The sequence below is a fragment of the Tupaia chinensis genome, unplaced genomic scaffold (genome assembly GCF_000334495.1).
Source record: "Tupaia chinensis unplaced genomic scaffold, TupChi_1.0 Scaffold143646_1, whole genome shotgun sequence".
Lineage (NCBI taxonomy): Eukaryota > Metazoa > Chordata > Mammalia > Scandentia > Tupaiidae > Tupaia > Tupaia belangeri.
Genome location: NW_006203494.1, coordinates 795,725 through 801,443, shown reverse-complemented (window position 1 = coordinate 801,443; position 5,719 = coordinate 795,725). Strand labels below are relative to the sequence as shown.

Sequence of the window (5,719 nt, the reverse complement as noted above, 5' to 3'; positions counted from 1 at the left end):
GGCTTGACGTACCCGTGGGCGCCTGGGGTGTCGCCCTGCAGCGGCGGTGTCCTCCACTTCATGGCTGGCACACGGGTCTCGGATCTGGCCCGCTGTCTGTCTGTCCACCTTCCAGCCCCGTCCACGCGGGCTGCCCACGCAACGAGCCGGTCTCATGCTCGCAAGTATTACCATTTCCACCGCCCTGGGCTCCGCGAAGCTCAGAGCCCCAGGTATGCAAGGACAGGGGCCAGGGCTGGGAAGACGAGGGCCAGCCCTGCTCATCGGGAACTCACGAGACACAGAGCCTCTCCTCGGCTTTCCCACGCGGGCTCAGACCTGCGGCAGCTGCGGGGCTCCCCGGGACGTGCTTCTGCCTGCCACCAACCCGGGCCTGCGGCACACCATGATGGCCCTCCAAGCCTCGAGTCCCTCACCCATAAAGTGAGACCGCCACGCTCACCTTGTGTTGGCTCGGGAATTAAATGGCATAGCAGACTCACATCTCCAAACCAAGCCCCCGGCGCAAACCAGGCCCCGTGAGCATCATCGTGCGGGGCACAGAGCCCGGGCCTCGGTGCGGCTGCTTCGGGGGAGGCGGCCCAGCTCTCTCCGCAGTGCCCTGTGTGTGGGCTTTCGGGATCCCACCACGTCGAGGTCTGAGCTCTGGCCACTTGGCAGGACAGACCCTAAGAGCCAACAGCAGACAGGTCCTCTCTGCACTCACTTCCCAGCCCGAGATGAAGCAGACTCGGCAGCTGCGCCGGGAGCTGAGCCGCACAGCCGCGCTGCACACATGGCCCATGTAAGCCGGGCCCTCTGCTCCACCCGCCATTGCCTTCCTGTGCGTGGTAGGCGTCCCGGCGGCCAATTCAATTTCCAGGTCCCAGGGCTCCGGGGTTAACGAGCGGTGCCCTCACACAGCCCAGCTGCTCAGAGTCCAGGCGCCTGGTGGCAGACGTGTCAGCGGCCACCACATCCGAAAATTGTCCCGGACTCGGCTGAGATCTGCCTGACCTTCCCTTGGCCTGACTCTCCACCCGAACCCCAACCCGGTGGGTTTCCAGAGTGGGCTCGCTCACACTCGGCGACAGGCAGCCCCTGGGTCACATGGCAGCCCACACCTTCGTGGACAGTGTGGACGGTGAGCACGCCCCTGGGGCTCATGAGAGGTCTGGGTTCAGTTCCCACCCGCCCAACGGGCTGGCACGGCATGGAATCCCAGTACACGGGCTGGGGTGGGAGGCGTGGGCAGGGCAGGACCCTGCCAAAAAAGACCTCCCTCTCAAGGATCATTTCTTTTTTACTTTTTAAAAGAATTATTTTATTTACCTTTATTTATTATTATTATTATTTTCCAATTTGACCAGAGAGAGAGAAAGTGAGAAAGCCACCAGATCTGAGACTCGAACTGCAGTCAGCCATGTGGGAGCTTAGAATCCCTCAGATTTGCATATCCAGCACCTCATCATTGGTCCACAAAAGCAACCAATCATAACCCACCTTCTAGAACCCTTCATTCGCATATAGGACAACCAATTACTGCCCACCAGCATGTATATAACCACGATCCCTGGCCCACAGGGATCCTGAAGACCCTGAAGGCCCGTGACACTGCGTTGTCTCCAAACGACCCTGAAGAGTTGTAACACTGTTGTCTCCGTGCTGCCCACAATAAACGGACGACCCTGAAGAGTTGCAACCCTGCGTAAGTCTCCATGTTGTAACACCGCGTCGTTCGTCCCGTCTCACTCCGTCCCTCAGGAAACCTGTTTGACTGTCCCCCAGGTCGGGACAAGAGGTCACAGCACAAGGTCATAGTCCTTTGGCCCCTGGAGCCATTGGGAATGTAGGCACGTTGGGTAGGAGGGCAGGACCGTGCGGTGCAGTAGACTCCCGGCCCGGCGAGGAGCCCCGGCAGTACTGGGTGAGGAGGGAGCCCCACAGCAGCAGTGCTCGGGGAGGAGGCACCTGCTCGCCAAGCCATGCCAGGTGTGCCACAGCATCACTGCCAGGCCTGGCCCCCTCCCTGCCCTCTGCAGCCCACCTTACCCTCCGCCCAGTGCTCCACCCAACCCCACAGGGAGCAGCTGCGGCTCAGACTCTGGCTGCGCTCGGTACAGGTGCCACCTCTCCTGGTCAGTCGGGCCTCCCTGCCCCCACAGCCCTGGAAGCCGTATAGTCCATTCCGGAGTGAGCAGAGGCCACGCTGAGGACCGAGTGCGGTCTGGGCAGGGGAGCCGAGGCTGCACGCCCGGCGGGCCAAGGGGTCAATGCAGTCCGGCCTCGACAGGAACCGCTCCAGCCGCCACTTCTGCAGCCGCAGTGGGCACGCTCAGTCCCAGCGGGGACAACAGAGGCCTACGATGCACCGCAGCAGCTACGCCTTTACAGGAAAGACAGGTAGCCCTCTGCCCTCCTCCAGCCACAAGCACCCCAGCTCCTTGGCTGAGGAGATGAAGCTCAGCTGTTGCCCAAAGCCAAGCCACCAGAACGTGATGGGCTGGGGCTGGGACCAGGCACTAGCTGGCTCTAGCCAGGACCGCTACCACGCTGCTGTGTCGGCTCACCGGGACCATCCCTGCCCAGGGCCCGGGGCTGAACCCCAGCCTGGGGAAGGGAAGGGGGAGAGGCCAGCAGGCCTCCAGAGCCAAGCTGGAGCTCAGCCCCGTCCCTCCCCACAGCCCCCGTGGCCCCCGCCGCACACAGGAGAAGGGAAGGCCTCTTCCGTGCTGTGACCGCCCGACCTGCGCTGCCCTGCCCGGCCCAGCCCTGCCCCGAGGCTGGGGCTGCAGTGGCCCCGGCTGGAGGAGAACACGGCGCTCTCCAACTCCAGGACAAAGGGCCCTGTGAGCAGGACGGTGGCCCACATCTTACAGACGGACACTGACACCAAGGCGCAGGGCACAGGCACTGAGGTCTCGGAGGTGGCAGCACCAGCTCTTCACTCCAGGAGGGGCCAGAGGAGAGAGCACCCCGCCACTATGCACTGCCAACGAGGCCAGGGCGGCATCCAGTGAGGGCGCTGGCTGCCCGGAGGAGGGGTGTCCGAGGACTGAGTCACCGGACCAGCACCCGGCAAAGCTCCATGCAGGATGGGGGCTGGCCCTCTTCCAGGGACAAATGTCTCCCATGTCACAGAGCCACCAGCTGTCCCAGCGGCTGGGTGGGCTTCCTGCAGCCCCAATGGAGGGGGTGGCCTGAGCAGGTGCCGGGGAATGGCACCCAGACTGCCGGTCCTTCCAGCCTGTGTTGGCTCCGTCCCAGCCCGCAGCTCTGCCTGGGCCTGGCACACCTCTGACTGCGTCGCCCCCCAGGATGAGGGAGCCCGTTCCCCCACCCACACTCGTTCACCGTTCACGAGAGCCTTAGCACAGCCACACGGTTCCAGGCATCGGGTGACAAGCTGACAGATCCCTGCCTCTCCGTGAGACCCACGCTCCCCGAGAGCAGGAGGCGAGTCTCCCCACCTGAACACCAGCATCTGCCCCAGGGCAGCCACGCCGTGTCTCGAGGAAGTGAATCCCTGCAGCCCCTCACACGGGGCCCCCCCTGTCCTGAGAGGCTCTGAAGCCAGACATCGCTGCTTTCCTGCCCTGAGTCCTCCAGACCGTCCTCGGGAACCTTCCCTGACCCTACCCTGCCGAGGTCCAGAACTTGTAGCGGAACTCCTTCATTACACACCGATCGCACGTCTACTGACGGCCCGTCTGCTGACCGCACGGCCCTCTACTGACCGCGGCCCGTCTGCTGACCGCACGGCCCTCTACTGACCGCGGCCCGTCTGCTGACCGCACGGCCCCCCCCTCACCGCTCTGCTGACCGCACGGCCCTCTACTGACCGCGGCCCGTCTGCTGACCGCATGGCCCTCTACTGACCGTGGCCCGTCTGCTGACCGCACGGCCCTCTGCTGACCGTGGCCAGTCTGCTGACCGTGCTGACTGCTGACCGCGGCCCTGTACACACGCGGTGTGTGCTGCCAGCCCCAGGACTAGAGCTGCACAGTTGGCCCTGTGGGATCCACCTACCCTAACCTCCAGCCATGGGGCCAGCCTGGTCCCATTTTCAATCAGCACTGGCTCCTGCAGGATCTGGAAAACCCCTCCTCCTTGGCACACAGGCAGCTCCGGGTACCCGGTCTAGGCCCCAAGCCAGCTGCACCAGAGGAGGCTCTGGCTCCCCCAGTGCCTGGATGAAGACACTGAGGCTCAGAGGTTGTGTGGGCCAGCCGGCTGGTGCAGAGCAGGATGGAATCAACTCAGCCCGCTGACTGCAAAGCGAGGCGACGTGCCGCGGTGATCAGCCCACCTGCCGGGGACTTGCCCAGTGGCTGGCTGTGAGTCCTGCAGGGACAGGAAGGGCTCGTACCCGCCGCTCTTTCTGGAGAAGCAAAGATCCCCCAGAAATCATCATGCCAAAGCCCCCTGACACTCACACACGCCATGCAATGCTCCAACACCACCGTCTGCCCTGCAGGAGCGCCATTCTCTGGAATTCCTACTTCCCAGTCGAGGCGATGAGCTCTACATTCTTCAGGCAGAAAAACTGAGCCAGGTGGGTGGTGGGGCAGGGAGATGGTGCCCAAACACCAGTGATGGGGCAGAGACCACAGCTCACACCTCCATCTCTGACCCTACCGGAGGCAGGGGGACCAGCGCGCAGAGAGGTGTAGGGGTGGTGCTCACTCGACCAGCATAACGGACTAATTTCTTCTTTTTTTATTGTTTTATTTACTATTATTATTAAGTTTGTTATAGGGCATGTGTGCTCGCCAGAGAGAGAGAGAAAGAGGAAAAGTGAGAAAACAAGCCACCAGATCTAGGACTCGAACCATGGCTGGCCGTGTGGGAGTCCAACGTCTTAACCACCATGCCACCTGCTGGTCCCTGGAGGGCTAACATTGGATTGTGGGGCATCTTTGTTTCATAGCTGGGAGCTTTTTCTTTCTTTTACTTTTTTGGGGAGAAGGTTCCAAGCATACTTTACTTCTTCAATGCCGAATTTGAACGAAAAGGGCAAGTGGGTTCACTGGAGAGACAGAAAGTGAGAATCTCCCCGAGGGTGATGGCCACACCGCAGTCCCTTCTCCTCTCAGGGTGTCGGGCACACACACACGTGCCTGCTGTGTTTTCCAAGCTGCAGAGTCTGGGACTGGAACCCAGTGTGGAACCCAGCTGCGGTACCCACCAGCCACCTGGCTCCCCGTGGGAGTCTGTCATAGCCCTTCTGGCCAGCGGCGGTCGGGGGGCTACTTCAGAGGTGAGCTGACGACGCGCTTGCCTCTCTGAGCGGTTCCTGGCACTGTCCACAGAACCCCAGAAGGGAACCCCGCTTCCTGGGGTGAAAACACCAACTCCACTCCACCCCAAACAAGCAGGAAAAGGGACTCGTAGAGGAGGGAAGGGGACGCCGAGGGGTGTCTGTGAGGCGCCCCGGAGTCTGAGTCATGCCCAGAGCTCCCGACCAGATGGCCCCGGAAACAGCAGAGACCCAGCACAGGCCCACGGCCATGCCCTGTGCCAGGCCCAGGGCTCTGGGCTGGCAGAGCACACCCGGCTACACAAACACGGGGGCCAGAGCCACCCCCGATAGCCTTGTCCCTGGGCTCACATTCCGCTAGAAACAACCCAGTCTCACTCACGTTCTCAGGGAGAATCACAAACCAGTCTGGGACAAGCACACACAGACCTGAGATGCTGCGACGCCACCTGGCAGGGCCCCGCCGGGCACACACCTGAC

General features: G+C 62.4%; 1 protein-coding gene across 1 annotated transcript in view; it reads right to left on the bottom strand.

Moving 5' to 3' along the window:
- OPRD1 (opioid receptor delta 1) overlaps window positions 1-5,719 on the bottom strand; it is a gene marked incomplete at its 3' end in the record, with an annotated part of 26,711 nt that overhangs the window by 14,802 nt on the left and 6,190 nt on the right. The window lies entirely within an intron of this gene.